This window comes from Eubalaena glacialis, chromosome 9 (assembly GCF_028564815.1).
Source record: "Eubalaena glacialis isolate mEubGla1 chromosome 9, mEubGla1.1.hap2.+ XY, whole genome shotgun sequence".
Taxonomy (NCBI): Eukaryota; Metazoa; Chordata; class Mammalia; order Artiodactyla; family Balaenidae; genus Eubalaena; species Eubalaena glacialis.
Genome location: NC_083724.1, coordinates 44736269 through 44749781, shown reverse-complemented (window position 1 = coordinate 44749781; position 13513 = coordinate 44736269). Strand labels below are relative to the sequence as shown.

Sequence of the window (13513 nt, the reverse complement as noted above, 5' to 3'; positions counted from 1 at the left end):
GTTTCAACGCAGTCCAGACACATTTCATGGGCTCAGTAGCCACATGTGGCTAGTGGCTACCACATTAGACAATACAACTGCTGAGTTTATGCCAAATAGTAGAATTGCTGGGTTATAAGATCTGCACATTTTATTTCTCTTTTTTAAAGATATAAATGTTTAATGATATGAGTAGATAACTCAAGGGCAAGCAAATTTGATCAGCCCTTTAGAAATTAAAGAGTAGTCTTGTAAGCATACGGGAGGAAAATTTTTCTTTCTCCCCTTCTAGGTTCTTTGGCTGGCTTAATAATTTAATTGACACAAGACATTAACAGGAGAAAAACAAACAAAAGTTTATAACACATATACATGGGAAAGGCCCAGTAAAATTGAGTAATTTCCCCAATTGGCGCAAGTCCTCACCTTAAATACCATCTTCAGCTAAAGACAAAAGAAGATGGGTGGAGTAGGGGGACAGTCACTTTGAGCAGTTATCAAAAAAAAAAACACACAAAAACACACAGTAAACAAAAGGAACATTGTGCTGCATTGATAAGAGTTTTAGAGGTTTGGTCTTTCCCCCTCTTCCTAGTAGAGGGAGGGAGATACCCTCACAAAGGGTGATTTCCCTTATATATAAAAATATCTTTACAAAAGGGTAACTTTTACAGTACTTAGTTTCCAGAGCTTCTCTTGTGTCTCAGTTTCTTAAAAATAACCAGTTTAAAATGATCCTTGTGCCCAAGAGGCATATTTTGGGGTGGCATATTCTGCTCCCCTAAATAGGAATACTAAGTATTGACAATTAAAAACAAACTTAAAATATTCTTGATGTAAGCACAGTAAATAAAAAACTGGTCAAGTGAGGATGGAGGAAACATGTTTAGTCTAGTGGAAAGAAGTGACAGGCTTAGTTTCAAACACTGAATTAATAAAATTTATGAACTTAATTTCATAATGCAGTATTAAGGTTTTAGCATAACTGACTTCACGATGGCTTTACTTAAGGAATTAAAAAATATAATTCTGTCCTTTAGTAAAAAAGGTCATCTGGATTAGCAATAGATTGAAAAAAAAATTGCAATTACTTTTTTTCTAGTTCTGACCAAAATGTAAATTCTGTGTATATTTGCAGAAGATATTTTGGGTTCATACTTTTGTTTCCATGATAAAAATATAAACCACGCTTAAAAGAGGTTCATGAACAAGGAGCTCCCCTTGTTCTAGGTCTTGCACAGAACGCATTAAGAAGATTCTTAAATAAGATGAAAGCAAGATGTTCCAAGATTATCATTGGAGGAGGAATCTCCTCAGGGAAGAGGCAAGATTTACCTTCCCCCAGGAATATTTCACTAGTGACTCCGCCATTGTCAGTACAGCTGACCTGCATGGTCCTGCTTCGCCCAGCAACACTCTGGCACAGGGGTGGGGAGGAGTTGAGTCCAGAGCACTCCTCCCAGAATATTCCAACGTCTAGAAGAGAAAAGGCCAGGTGTTCATAAAAGACAGGTGGGTTAACGTGAAACCTGTGTGCTGTGCAGTGAGGCAAATTTATGCTCCACTTACTGGGCACTGTCATCCTCTGCTTTGTGTGGACGTGTCTATACAGCTAACCCTGTCCCTAGGGCATCTAATCTCATCAAGACCAAAGCCCAAGAAGATGAGCTTCAGATACTCAGTGCTTCCCGGCCCTGCTCTCTGTGTTCACGCGTCTCCCGTGAGCAATGACCTCCTTTCCTCAGAATGGTGGACACCAGGCAAGCCTCCTGTTACAGGGAAGTCCACCCACTAACAAGGTCTCAGCTTTACCCTACAGCTCCAGCAGGACCCTGTGGGCAGGGAAGTGACTGTGTATCCATTAAGTTCCTTCATTTTTTTCAGTACATATGTGTTGAATGAATAAGTGATATGAAGATAAGTAAGAACCTGTTCTGCGCTCCAGGAGTTAAAAATTCAACGGAAGAAAACACGTACACAATATTCCTCTTGCCGCAAGGGAGATTGTGCGGACTTTTATAATTGACACAATGCTACGGGCAATGAGGGCAGGAGAGAGGTGCTTTCTACTTTGCATAGCATTGAGGATTGTTCCACAATTTAATTTAATTTTAGTTTTCATGTGAAAATGCACACGAATGTAATGAGTTTTTTAAAATGCTAAATTTAGTAAGCAAAGCTCATCAGGGAAAAAAAACTACACGGTCACCTCTAAACTTTAACATGATGTAAAGAGCCTTAGCATTAATTTTTTTTGCTTTTTCGTTATAAAACCTATTTTTATTTTTAAAATCAGAGAAGACAGCGCTTCCCGCGTTTCCTGCCTCCGAGGAAGGGGGTATAAAAAACTCCACTCACGTGCCCAGTCCTTACGCGGTTCTCCCAACTAAGAACCCGGGCCAACCTGAGGAAGCAGAGAGAGGAAGCACGCGGAGTCCAGCCCTCCGCCCAGACCACGGAAACGCCCTGAGGGTGTGCTGACCTCTGCCGGGTGGCCCGAGGCGCCTGCAAGAGCAGAGGTGGGCGAGGCGGGCGAGGCCCATGAAGCCGGCTAGGCGGGGATGCGCTGGGCGGGGCCTAGAGGGGCGGCCCGAGGGGCGTGGCGCGCGGGTGGGCGGCCCGAGGCCGGGCGGCGAGGTCCTCCAGCGCCACCGGCGCAGCCCAGCGCAGCGTAACGCCAGGCGAGGAGCGTATCCGCGCGGCCCAGCACCTTCCAGCGTTCTCGGGACCAGGCGCTCGCTGCTGGTAACTAACTCCCTATCAGGTCCCTGCTCGGCTGCCTGGCTGCAGGGGAGGAAAGGGGAAGGATGGGCTGGAGGGAGGGAGCGGGGTCTTAGCCAGGACTTCGCTACCCCGAGCCGGGTCAGCTCCGCCGGGGAAGAGGAAGCGTAGCCGGGGCAGGAGAAAGAGGACGCGCGGTGGGCATCGGTTTCGAGCTTGTGCGCCCGGGGCCGGGGATGGTGCAGGGCGCCCTGCCTCGACCCTACTCTTCTGTCCGGTCCGGGGAGCCTGGAGCTAGGACTCTGGTTCCCAGTGTCATCTGGAAGCCACTTTTTCTGGTCTCTTTCCCCCTGGTCCACGTAGCGAATAGGAGCTTAGGAATCGGAGTTGGCGGCTGCGGGCGTGGATAGTCAGGGAGCGAACAGTTATCATTGTTGTCCCAGAGGCTTTAACTTCATTTAACCCTAACTGTAGCCCTGCAGAGAGGCATTTATTACCCCCATTCTACTGAAAAAGAAGCCTACGCCAGGATAATAAATGACTCACCCTGGGGCAAACCACTGGAAAAGAGACGCTACTCAAGGGCTCTGAAGCCCTCACGCGTCTCCCCATCTTCCTGTTCCCTCTCTATCCTTCACGCCAAGTCTAGGAAACGTGCGCTGCTGAGTCTATCATGAAACAGGTGATTCTTCTTAAACTCATTCTACTCCCTTCCTCGGTTTCTTTTTGGTTTTGTGTTGTTAGCACCCAATTTCTGATTTAAATATTTCCAATTTTTGTTTATTAGCTTTTAAGGTGGAAGAAGCTCTCGCTCACAGCTCTTTTCCCCCCTTGCAGCCCTTTCGCTGGACGCCGAGCAAAACACAGGCACCCCTGCCTGCTACACACGTCTCATCTTTCCCGTTGTATGAGGTCGCTTGTAGGTCCAGCCTCGGCCTTAGGGCTGCCCGGTTGGAGGTGAGTCTTGTATCACCTGGCATCCTGCACACCCTTGGCTTTGTGATTTCTTTTTAGAGAGAAGAGAGTCTTCATTTTAGAATTAGTAGGACAAGAGGCAAATTGGGAAGATATACAGTGTTCACAGAAAGCATGGTCTGCATTTGGTGAGGGGTAGGTGAGGCATCCGGTCAGGGACTTGCGTGCTCTTCTGGGGCATTCTGCCCCTCTTTTAGAGCTGTTCTGAAAGGCAGATTTGTTTTATAAAGGGAAGGAGGAGGGCTGAATGGTTGTTAAAGATCAGTGTACATTACCTGCTAGGAACCCAGGCAGTTCCAAACAAGCCCCCCTGCCGGAGTATTTGGTAACAGATTTCAGTTAGGGCAAGAAGGAAAATGCGGGCTCTGTGGCTCTCTGCTGTTGCTTAATGGATTTTTTGCAGGCCTTCAGGATGGTAGTTCTGGGAAGATTTTGAGTTCTCAGAAATGGCTAACTCCTCTATGTTTAAAAACAATGTAATATACGGCGAATTTACTTTTACTCAGTTTTATTGATAGATGAAAGAAGTTTTGTTTGTTTGTTTGTTTTCCCCATTTCTTGGTGAGGGTTTAAAGGTTCCTGTCAGCTCCTCTGCCTTTGCTTCAGCCTGACCTTGGAAAGAGCCTTCTCAGCCTTGGCCCTTCCATTCTTCATTAATTATAGTTCATTCTTGATTAATTATGGGACTGCTTCAAGTCACTAGTTTCTTCTTTTCCATTTGCAATTTAGCCGCTTAACACTAAGGAAAATGTTTTTCTTGAGAACTATCAACTATTTACAAAATGAAATCAACAGATTTACAGGCACCGAGCAAGTAATGTGTGGGGAGAGCTAAATGGACCTTGATTGGTCCCAGATGACCTGCAGAGGACCTGCCAACACCTGGGTGGGTATCGGCCATTTCCTCCCTATAACTGTGCAGGAATTCTGGCCCAATGTGACCAGAGCTCCCCCACCCAATAACTGAAAAAATCTTTATTAAAAAATATGTAGAAAGGGATTTTAAATATTGGCTCTTCTTTTTTCTTTTTTAAAACACAAGAAATCAAATCAAATTTGGTTCATGCTGCATCATCTGTTTTCAAATCTCTTAGAAACTGCTATACCTGGTGATCACATTCTCAAGTGAATGAAAAATTCTGACCTATGATGTATATATTGTACATTTTTCATGAAATGAGGTGGTAGGAAACAAATTAATACTATTGCAAATGATCTCTTCTGAATCTCAATTTCTCTTTTCTATGAAGTGTACATTAGTGTAGCTGCATTGAGGAAAGTAGTCTTTTTTGGGCCAACCAAGGAATTTTGTTACTGTTTATTCATGGTTCTAGCTCAGGATGTCAGATGCCTTACTCCCTACCTTAAAAAGGGAGTTCCCAAATGACTATTCTTATAAATCTGGTCTTTCTCCTGGGGCCCGTCTGTACTTTTAACCACCGTGGCTTTGACACAGGAGGCATGGCTTCAGGTTGTCATATGTCCTTTTGCCTATCTGTAGCAAACACATGTACGCTTAGACCAGAGTTTCTCAATTTCGGGACTTTTGACATTTTTGGCCAGATAATTTCCTGTTGGGATTGTCTTGTGCATTGTAAGATGTGTAGCAGTGTCCCTGGCTTGACTCACTGGATGCCAGCAGTCGCCTCCGTCTAGGTTTTTTTTTTTTTTAATTAATTAACTAATTAATTAATTTGGCTGCGACAGGTCTTAGTTGCGGCACGCGAGCTCTTTGTTGTGGTGCGCGGGCTTCTCTCTAGTTGTGGCGCTCTGGCTCTAGAGCACAGGGGCTCAGTAGTTGTGGCGTGTGGGCTTAGTTGCCCCCGTGGCACGTGGGATCTTAGTTCCCCAACCAGGGATCAAACCCGGGTCCTCTGCATTGGAAGGCGGAGTCTTAACCACTGGATCACCAGGGAAGTCCCCCCTCCATCTAGTTATAACAACCAAAAATGTCTCCAGACATTGCCAAATGTCCCCTGGGGAACAGAGTCACCCAGTTGAGAAAAACATGCAGCAATAGTTAAAATGCTCTAGATGTTTATTAACTAAACTGTATACTAAACACAGTTAACTTTAAACTTCTAATGACTAGAGAAGCTATTGGTAAAGTTTAAACATCTGACATTTAAAATATTTTTATAATAAAGATGACTAAACCAGTGTTCTTCGTGAATGGCCACGTGTATTCTGCCAGGTTTTATCGCCAAAGAAATCTCAAGTGTTTGATGCAGCTGTTAAATTTCTAAAGTTTAAAATGTGGAAGCTAAAAAGGAGTTATACAGCAGTTTTCATTTTTCTCTTTAGTGTGCTCATTGTCTTTCAGTTTTTTTTTAAGGTGATGGAGTATCAGTGGACCATGGTTATTGATTTGAAAAAATTGACACAATCCCTAATATTAGAACAACAAACAAAAAATTTTAAGCAAAAATTTTAAAAGAGAGACTCAATCTAAACCATGTTCAAAGTGGAATTTAGTTTTAAAAGAAATTTAAAACTTTTTGCCTAACAGCAGTAACTAGGACAACCATGTGTTTCTGTAGTCTGAGATATCCTAATTTTATGAAGGAGAACGCTAAGTAATATATGATATTGCTTATCAGAAGAAAAAATGTCCTGCAAGTATAATCCTCTTTTTTTAGACCTTGGGAGGTTGAAAACATTGCCCTGGTTATAAACGATGCATCCTTAGAGAAATCAGACTAATTTGTAAGACTCAGGACTGGCTACATGATTTGTGGGGCCCCTTGTTTAAATATTATGAAGAATTTCAGGGTGGTGACAGACAGCTGAGCGCTAAGCAAAGCTCAGGGTCCTGTGCAACAGCACACAGGAAACTGGCCCTGGTAAAACTCTGTCCATAGCTCAAAAGAGGATTGTGGTCACAAATGCAAATCCAGAGAAGTGTTCCTGCTGCCATGAAGCACCCAGAATTTCTGATTCTTTGATTGTCCAAATATTTCCAATCAGGAGTCTATGTGTATTTGATAATCAGTGCACTAAATTTACTACGAACTTCCTCCCATGATTAATTATTCTTTTGCTAAAGAGGGAGCCAGATGGTTTGCGAGGGACCTGGGCACCTGCACCTGTTTACTCATTGAACAGCTATTTACTGAGCACCTGTTGGATGCCAGGCATTGTCAGCTCTGGGGCTACAGCTGTGAATGGGATAGAGGGTCCCTGCCTTTATGAACCATTTAGTCTAGTGGCTGGTTGGGGGTGGGCAGGGGGCTGACCAGCACGTAGTCACACAGGCAATCACAGTCATAAGTGGTACTTCAGAAAAGCACAGATGTCCAGAGAACATTTAACCTGGGGACCTAACCTAGTTTAGGGGAGGGGATTACTCAGGGTAGGTCCACCTAAAAAGAGATATTTAAAATGAGGCCTTAAAAATGAGAAGGAAGTAGTCAGGTGAATTAGGGTTTAAAGTTCCAGGCTGAAATGGTTGAGACCAAGGAAGGAACGTGGCTTGGGATGAGGCCTCGGGTCATTTTTTGAACTTTGGACTTTAATGAAAAGGTAGGGAGATCTCATTGAAAGCTTTCAAATGGGAGATGAGATGATTAGATTTGGGTTTTAAAAATGATATCGTCACTGCTGTGTTTGGAGGGGTAAGCCCTGTTGGCATATACAGTGCCTTTGTGCAAACCAGAAAAAGGCTTCCCTTCTGGGTGGACCAATTAGAAAAGATGTACTGCTTGTCCCACCAGATCGGGCCTAAAGGCAGCCCCCTGAGCCAGTCACTTTGTGTGGGCACAGCCTGTGCAGTCATATGCGGCTACCCTGGGGAGGGGGAGAATTGGGTGCAATAGTGCAAAGGCTTTTCAGTCACCCAGGGATAGAGGGGGCGCTTGGGAGGGAGGGAGAGAGGGAGAGAGACATTGAGTTTGTAGTTAAAAATCAGTAAGAAGGTAGTGACTATTTGGATATAGTTGATAGGGAGGTATCAAGGATGATTTAAAAGTTTGGCATAAATACCTGAGTGGGATAGGATGGTGAAACCATTTATGGTTGAAGGCACTAGAGGAGGAGTGGGTTGGTACAGGGTGGGAGAGGGAAGGTAATTCCATTCATATCTGTTTGCTTGTGAGACGTCCAGGTGGAGTCAGGGAGTAGGCAACGGGAACTCCTGAAAGAGATCTGGGGTGGAAATGACATATTTGGGAGGTATTGCAAATAATCATTGCATATGAAAAAGATCCTCCAGTGCTCCGCTAGCTCAGTCTGTCAGAGCATGAGATGCTTAAAGAAGATCATCCAAAGAGGGGTGTAGAATGAGAAGCGGAGGGGGCTGGTCCTGGAGAGTTTGATCATTGTGCTCGGATGAAGAGGAGAAATTGGTTAAGACTGAGAAGCCAGGTATATCTGCGGGGTAGGGAGGAAATATGGTGTCTGTGGCCCACTCTTTGCTTGTTTCTTTTTGGCTTGTTTTTTCAAATTGAGATTGAAGAAACTTGAACGTATTCTGATGCTGTTGGGAAGTTTCTAGTAGAGATGGGAGAGGCTGAGGATGTGGGAGTAAGAAGGGACCCTAGGTAGCCTCAGGATGAGACTGGTCACTAGAAAGACCAAGTAATTAAGAGGGTTGGAACTTTTCAGCCCCACACGGTGACCTCTGGGAAGGGGAGGAGGTGCTAGGGATTGGGTTATAAAAACACTTGAACAACACCGTTTGGAGAGCTTCTGGGTTGCTGCACACATCAAGGTGCTGAGCAGGGGCAGCCTGCTGGGAGGAGAAGCCAGGAAGCTCGGCACCCGTCCCCCTATACCTTGCCCTATGTATCTCTTCCTTTTGGCTGTTGCTGAGTTGTATGCTTTCTAATGAACTGTAGTAGTAAGTAAAGTGTTTTCTGGAATCCTAGCTGTGCTAGCAAATTTTTGAACCTGGGGTTGGGGTGTCATGAGAAACGCTGAATTCACGGAACCCCCAAATTTATAATTTGCCTGGGTACCCCATTTGCAGCTGATGACTGAAGTGCGGGCAGTCTTGTGGGACTGAGCCCTTAATCTGTGGGGTCTGGGCTGACTCCAGCTAGTTCGTGACAGAATTGAACTGAATGGTTGAGTACCCAGTTGGTGTCAGAATTGGTGGGCGTCAGGAGGAAAAAACCCCGCATTTGGTGTCAGAAGTGTTGTAAAAAACACCTCAGCCCCACGTACCTGAAATAGCCTCTTACTACCTTTTCTTCAAATCATTTCCCACCTTTCACCTTATGCTTGATGACTAAAGGCATTAATGCTCACCTGAGAGCTTATTTTGATGGACATCAAGGCCCCTGGGGTGGGGGGGAGGCTTCTGGAGGGGAAGGGTCTTCCCAGGCTCCCTCCTCAATGCGCAGGTACATGTCCAAGTTCTCAATGTTGACTATACATTAGGAACACTTGGGAGCTTTTAAAATTCCTGCCACTCAGGTCAAACTCCAGACCAATTCCATCAAATCTCAGGGAGGGGGATCGGTATTCTTGGAAAGCTCCCCGGTAGTTCCAACATGTGTACAGCCAAGGTGAGAGCCACTCCCTCGGCTACCAGACCATTTAAAGCCATTCTGCCCCATTGAGCTCCAGCCTATTACCTGGAATTTACTGTATTTGCCTATTGTGTAAGAACAATTAGGTTGAGACCATTATGAACGAAATAGATTGGCATCCAAAGCAGGAGGCGAATGACGATTCTGTGGGGGTGTTGAAGGAAAGTATAAGACCTTCTATTCATAATTTTGTAAATATTTAAGAAGGAAACCAAGCTGTCTTACTAGTTGAAGTCTGTGTTGCCAGTGGTGCCTTCTGGATCTGCTATCCTGTGCGAGGAGTGTGATTTCCTAAGGAGGAGGAGGAGGCTGGGATTCCTCGCCCAGGTGGGGCCCCCCTCACCTCGCCCTTAAGCATATTGTGAAGTGTTGCAATTTGCCAGTGACAGGGTATCATTGAGTTATGTAGTTGTTTTATCAACACAAAGGCTTTAAATCACGGCATCTCTCCAACAGTGAACTGAGACTTAGCGGTGAGTGGGTTACAGGTGTCCTGAGATTTGATTCTCAGCCACGGGAGCTGAAGTTGAGCATTCACCTTGTTGGATGTGTGTCAGGGCATGAGAGAATTGCAGCTTCAGGTGGTAGATGCTTTACCATCCTTTATAATGCTCTGGGGAGGGAGCGTGACCATCTTCGCACCACTCAGCATCCCTGGTTCTCTTCCCGGCACCCACCTAAGAGCGGTTGAGTTTACAGGTGTCTGCATCTTTTTTTAACAAAAGACAAGGTTTCCAGATTTGCTGCCCTTTCCCAGTTTTGCTGTGCCTGTCAGTAGTTGCAGCTACTTTGGAGAGCAGGAACAATCCAAGATAAGTGTGAAATTCTCACAAGAAGAGGGGGAGTGACTGCTTTTCAGAAGAAATTTATGCTACAGAGGCATTTGGAAATAACCATTTGGAAAACGTTTGCATTAGGATGTGAACATGTTGCCAAGAAATATGGTAGATTTGTGAGTTATCAAAACCCTCCCCTTCCCAAAAGAAAAAACTTTTTATTTTTATTTTATTTATTTTTTAAAAATTAATTAATTAATTTTTTATTTTTGGCTGAGTTGGGTCTTTGTTGCTGCGCACGGGCTTTCTCTAGTTGCGGCAAGCGGGGCTACTCTTCGTTGTGGTGCGCGGGCTTCTCATTGCGGTGGCTTCTCTTGTTGCGGAGCACGGGCTCTAGGCCCGTGGGCTCAGTCGCTGTGGCTTGCAGGGGCTTAGTTGCTCCGCCGCGTGTGGGATCTTCCCGGACCAGGGGGCGAACCCGTGTCCCCTGCATTGGCAGGCGGATTCTTACCCGCGCCCCCTGCAGTGGAAGCGTGGAGTCTCAACCACTGGACCACCAGGGAAGTCCCAGAAAAAACTTTTAAAAACTTGGAAACAGAATTGTCTACCTGTTAAAATGTTTTAGGTGAAGAATATCAGTAAGTTTTGAATCTATTTGTTGAATTTATAAAAATGTGACACCTGAGACTAATTTGCAAGAACGACTGATTGAAACTTTACCAGTTGAATCTCATCAAGGAGCTTTTTATAATTGGTCAATAGACAGAAAAGTATCACGATTTGGGAAGCAGAGCTAAGTGTGTTCTGCTGTTTTTCCAGTGTATCCCTGTCACCCCAGACAACCATTAAAGCAAAATGTTACAGTACAGTGAGCTTGGAAGCAGTCATTCAAGCGCTGGATCGCAAAGTAATTGGGGGTTTTCAAAAATAATGAAGCATATTTAATATATTGCTTTCATTACAAATATTAATAAAAATTTGTAGTGAGCAAGAACTCTTGTGCCCTAAGTGACTAAGCTAATAGGTTTTATTTCCTCTTGCGCCACCTTTTTGTTTCATAATGCACATCATTTAAGGTACATATGTACAGTAGTACATGTAATTGTTAAAGAAATATACATATATTGAAGGTACTTAAAGCTTTTACTCTTAGTGTTTGTAGTAAAAATTTTGCAAGCTTATCATTAAAAACTTTGAGTCAAACTGCTGTGTCTCTCCTCCCCCCCGACCCCGCCACACACATAGGACAGTCTGAAAACTTGCTTTCCTTGTAAACTTTAATCTAAAACTGCCTCTTCCCCATGATACGCTCCTGTAGCTCACTCAGTGGAAAATAAAACTGCTATTAGAGTAAAACTAAGTGCTCAAACTCTGGAAAGAATTGAATGCTGTGTCTTGTTTCCCTTGAAATGTGTACATTAAACTTCCTTTAAACAAACCACTTTGAACACTTTAAAAAACAAGCACAAAAAGCCATGGAACTTCAAGAAATCTTGTCGTCAGCCCTTTGCTCTGGGACAGGTAAATGCTTTAAGTCATGTGGCTTCCCTTTCTTTCATTCACTAGCCACGTCATTGCTGTTGCCCGTGCACCCATACAAGCCAGTTTGGGTGTTTTTGGCAGGCAGAGATTGGTGGAGGGCTGCAGTTCTCTGGGCAGGTGAAGGTTAAAAAGCCAGTCCAGGTCAGCTGTGTCCTGTCTTGGGGCTCTGACTGCCTCTCCCGCAAAAGGTTGACTTGAGGCACAGGTGTCAGACATTCCAGCAGGATTCAGCTGACCATCATCATGTTGCAGTCAAGTAATCACGAATTTTCTGGAATCAGCAGCTGGACCCAGGAATGCTCCCAGGGCACCATCCCAGGCTATTCGACTTGCCAGGCTTATGTGTCCTTTGGATGTAAGCGTAGGACGTGCCTCTAGAATATCCCTAATCCATCCACATAGACGGAGCATCCTGATCTCATCTTTGTCGACTCTTTTCTCAAATGCCCTGTTAATCAAAGTCATTAGCTTCACCCAGGAAGATCCAGTTCTAACACTCCTGCTAATTAACAAAACCTCTGGTTTGCAGTGAAAATACCTGAAGCACTCGTAGTAGCTGCCACTAGAGTGCGGCTGTCCCAGGAATGTGTTCCTGTTTAGGGCTCTTGACCTCTGTAGCTCCCAGGTATAGATGAAAATCAGCACATTTACATCTTACTGGCTCTGCTGAAGTATTTTAAAAGTACACTATAGTCAACCTGACAATATTGTGTTGATTGCCTTTTATCAGAGAACTTGCAAGTTCCCTGAAAATAGGCATGGCTATAAAAATACAAGATTTTCAGGACTTCCCTGGCGGTCCAGTGGTTAAGACTCCACGCTCCCAATGCAGGGGAACCCTGGTCGGGGAACTAAGATCCTGCATGCCGCACAGCCCGGCCAAAAAAGGAAAAAAAAAAAAAAAATACAAGATTTTCAAACACATGCACAAATCAAAATGAGTGCCTTTGAACACCTTGTTTGGTATCCATGAAAGCAGGACCCTGTGGAGCCCTCCCAAGTACAAAGCCTTTCCATGCCCCACCACTTCTTGCTTGTAGGGAAAAGATTTTAGCCTCCTAGACCTTCCCTGAGTTCCAAAGGTCAGATTCAAATAGTTACTACTTAGAGGAGGGAGGGAATGCAGAAACAAAGGAAAGGCAGTCAAGGAACAAATAGTGCAGCCATCAGTCAGGGGGCCCTGGTTTCTCCTGAAGGGATCTCTGATCTCTTTTACGGGAACTAAGGCCCCCCACCCAGGTGGAGGGTGGTAACTTCAGGCCCGTGGGCCCCAGACTGGTTGGAACCAGAAGGCTGATGGTTGAGATTGTTGGAACACCACCCTGTTGCCTCACCACCAACCAATCAGAGGAAGGGCACACACCCTGCAGACCTGCCCCCCAAAGTTTGCCTAAAAAAAACTGTTTCCCCAAAACCGTCGAGGAGTTCGGGGTTTTTTGAGCATTGGCAGCCCCGGACTCCTTGTCTGGCACCTTACAATAAAGGCTGCATTTTCCTTCACCATAACCCAGTGTCAGTAGATTGGCTTTACTTTGCACAGATACGTGGACCCAAGTTTGGTTCTGTAACATCCTTAGACGTTTCTGGTTATTTTGAGGATTAGCCTCTGTGCTAAATTGGACCCATTAGGAAAGGGACCAGTGTTTGATGGTAGATGTGATTTTGGAACATGGTGAAAGTCAGCCTTACAAGGTAGATTGATCATGCTTAGTAGTACCATTTTGGGGAGGTGGGGTAGGGAGGTTAAAAATAAAGTGTAAATGTAAGAAAATAATACACTAGATTTCTTGTTGGACTCATATAGAGACTTTTTTTTCTTTCTTTTTTTGGTTATGAAATTTGACCTGTATTGAAAGGGGATGGAAGAAAAGAAAAGAAGCGATGTTTGATGGCCATTAACCACACAGGAATCAGATTTCCCGTTTGGGTTTGTGTGGCCCGGCCCTTCCTATCTCCCCCGCCCCCATTCCCCTCCCCCACCAAATTGAG

At 44.7% G+C, this 13513-nt stretch overlaps 1 protein-coding gene across 4 annotated transcripts in view; it reads left to right on the top strand.

Moving 5' to 3' along the window:
- Positions 1-2453: 2453 nt before the first annotated feature.
- GCNT1 (glucosaminyl (N-acetyl) transferase 1) overlaps positions 2454-13513 on the top strand; it is a 57107-nt gene continuing 46047 nt past the window's right edge. Inside the window, exons 1-3 of one of the 4 annotated variants that reach the window (XM_061201175.1) lie at positions 2641-2724; positions 3345-3382; positions 3538-3657. The gene's annotated coding sequence lies outside the window, so the exon portion shown is untranslated. Of the gene's footprint in view, positions 2499-2634; positions 2725-3344; positions 3383-3537; positions 3658-13513 lie in introns of those variants that run through there. The other 3 variants (XM_061201176.1, XM_061201174.1, XM_061201177.1) reach the window with 3 other exon arrangements.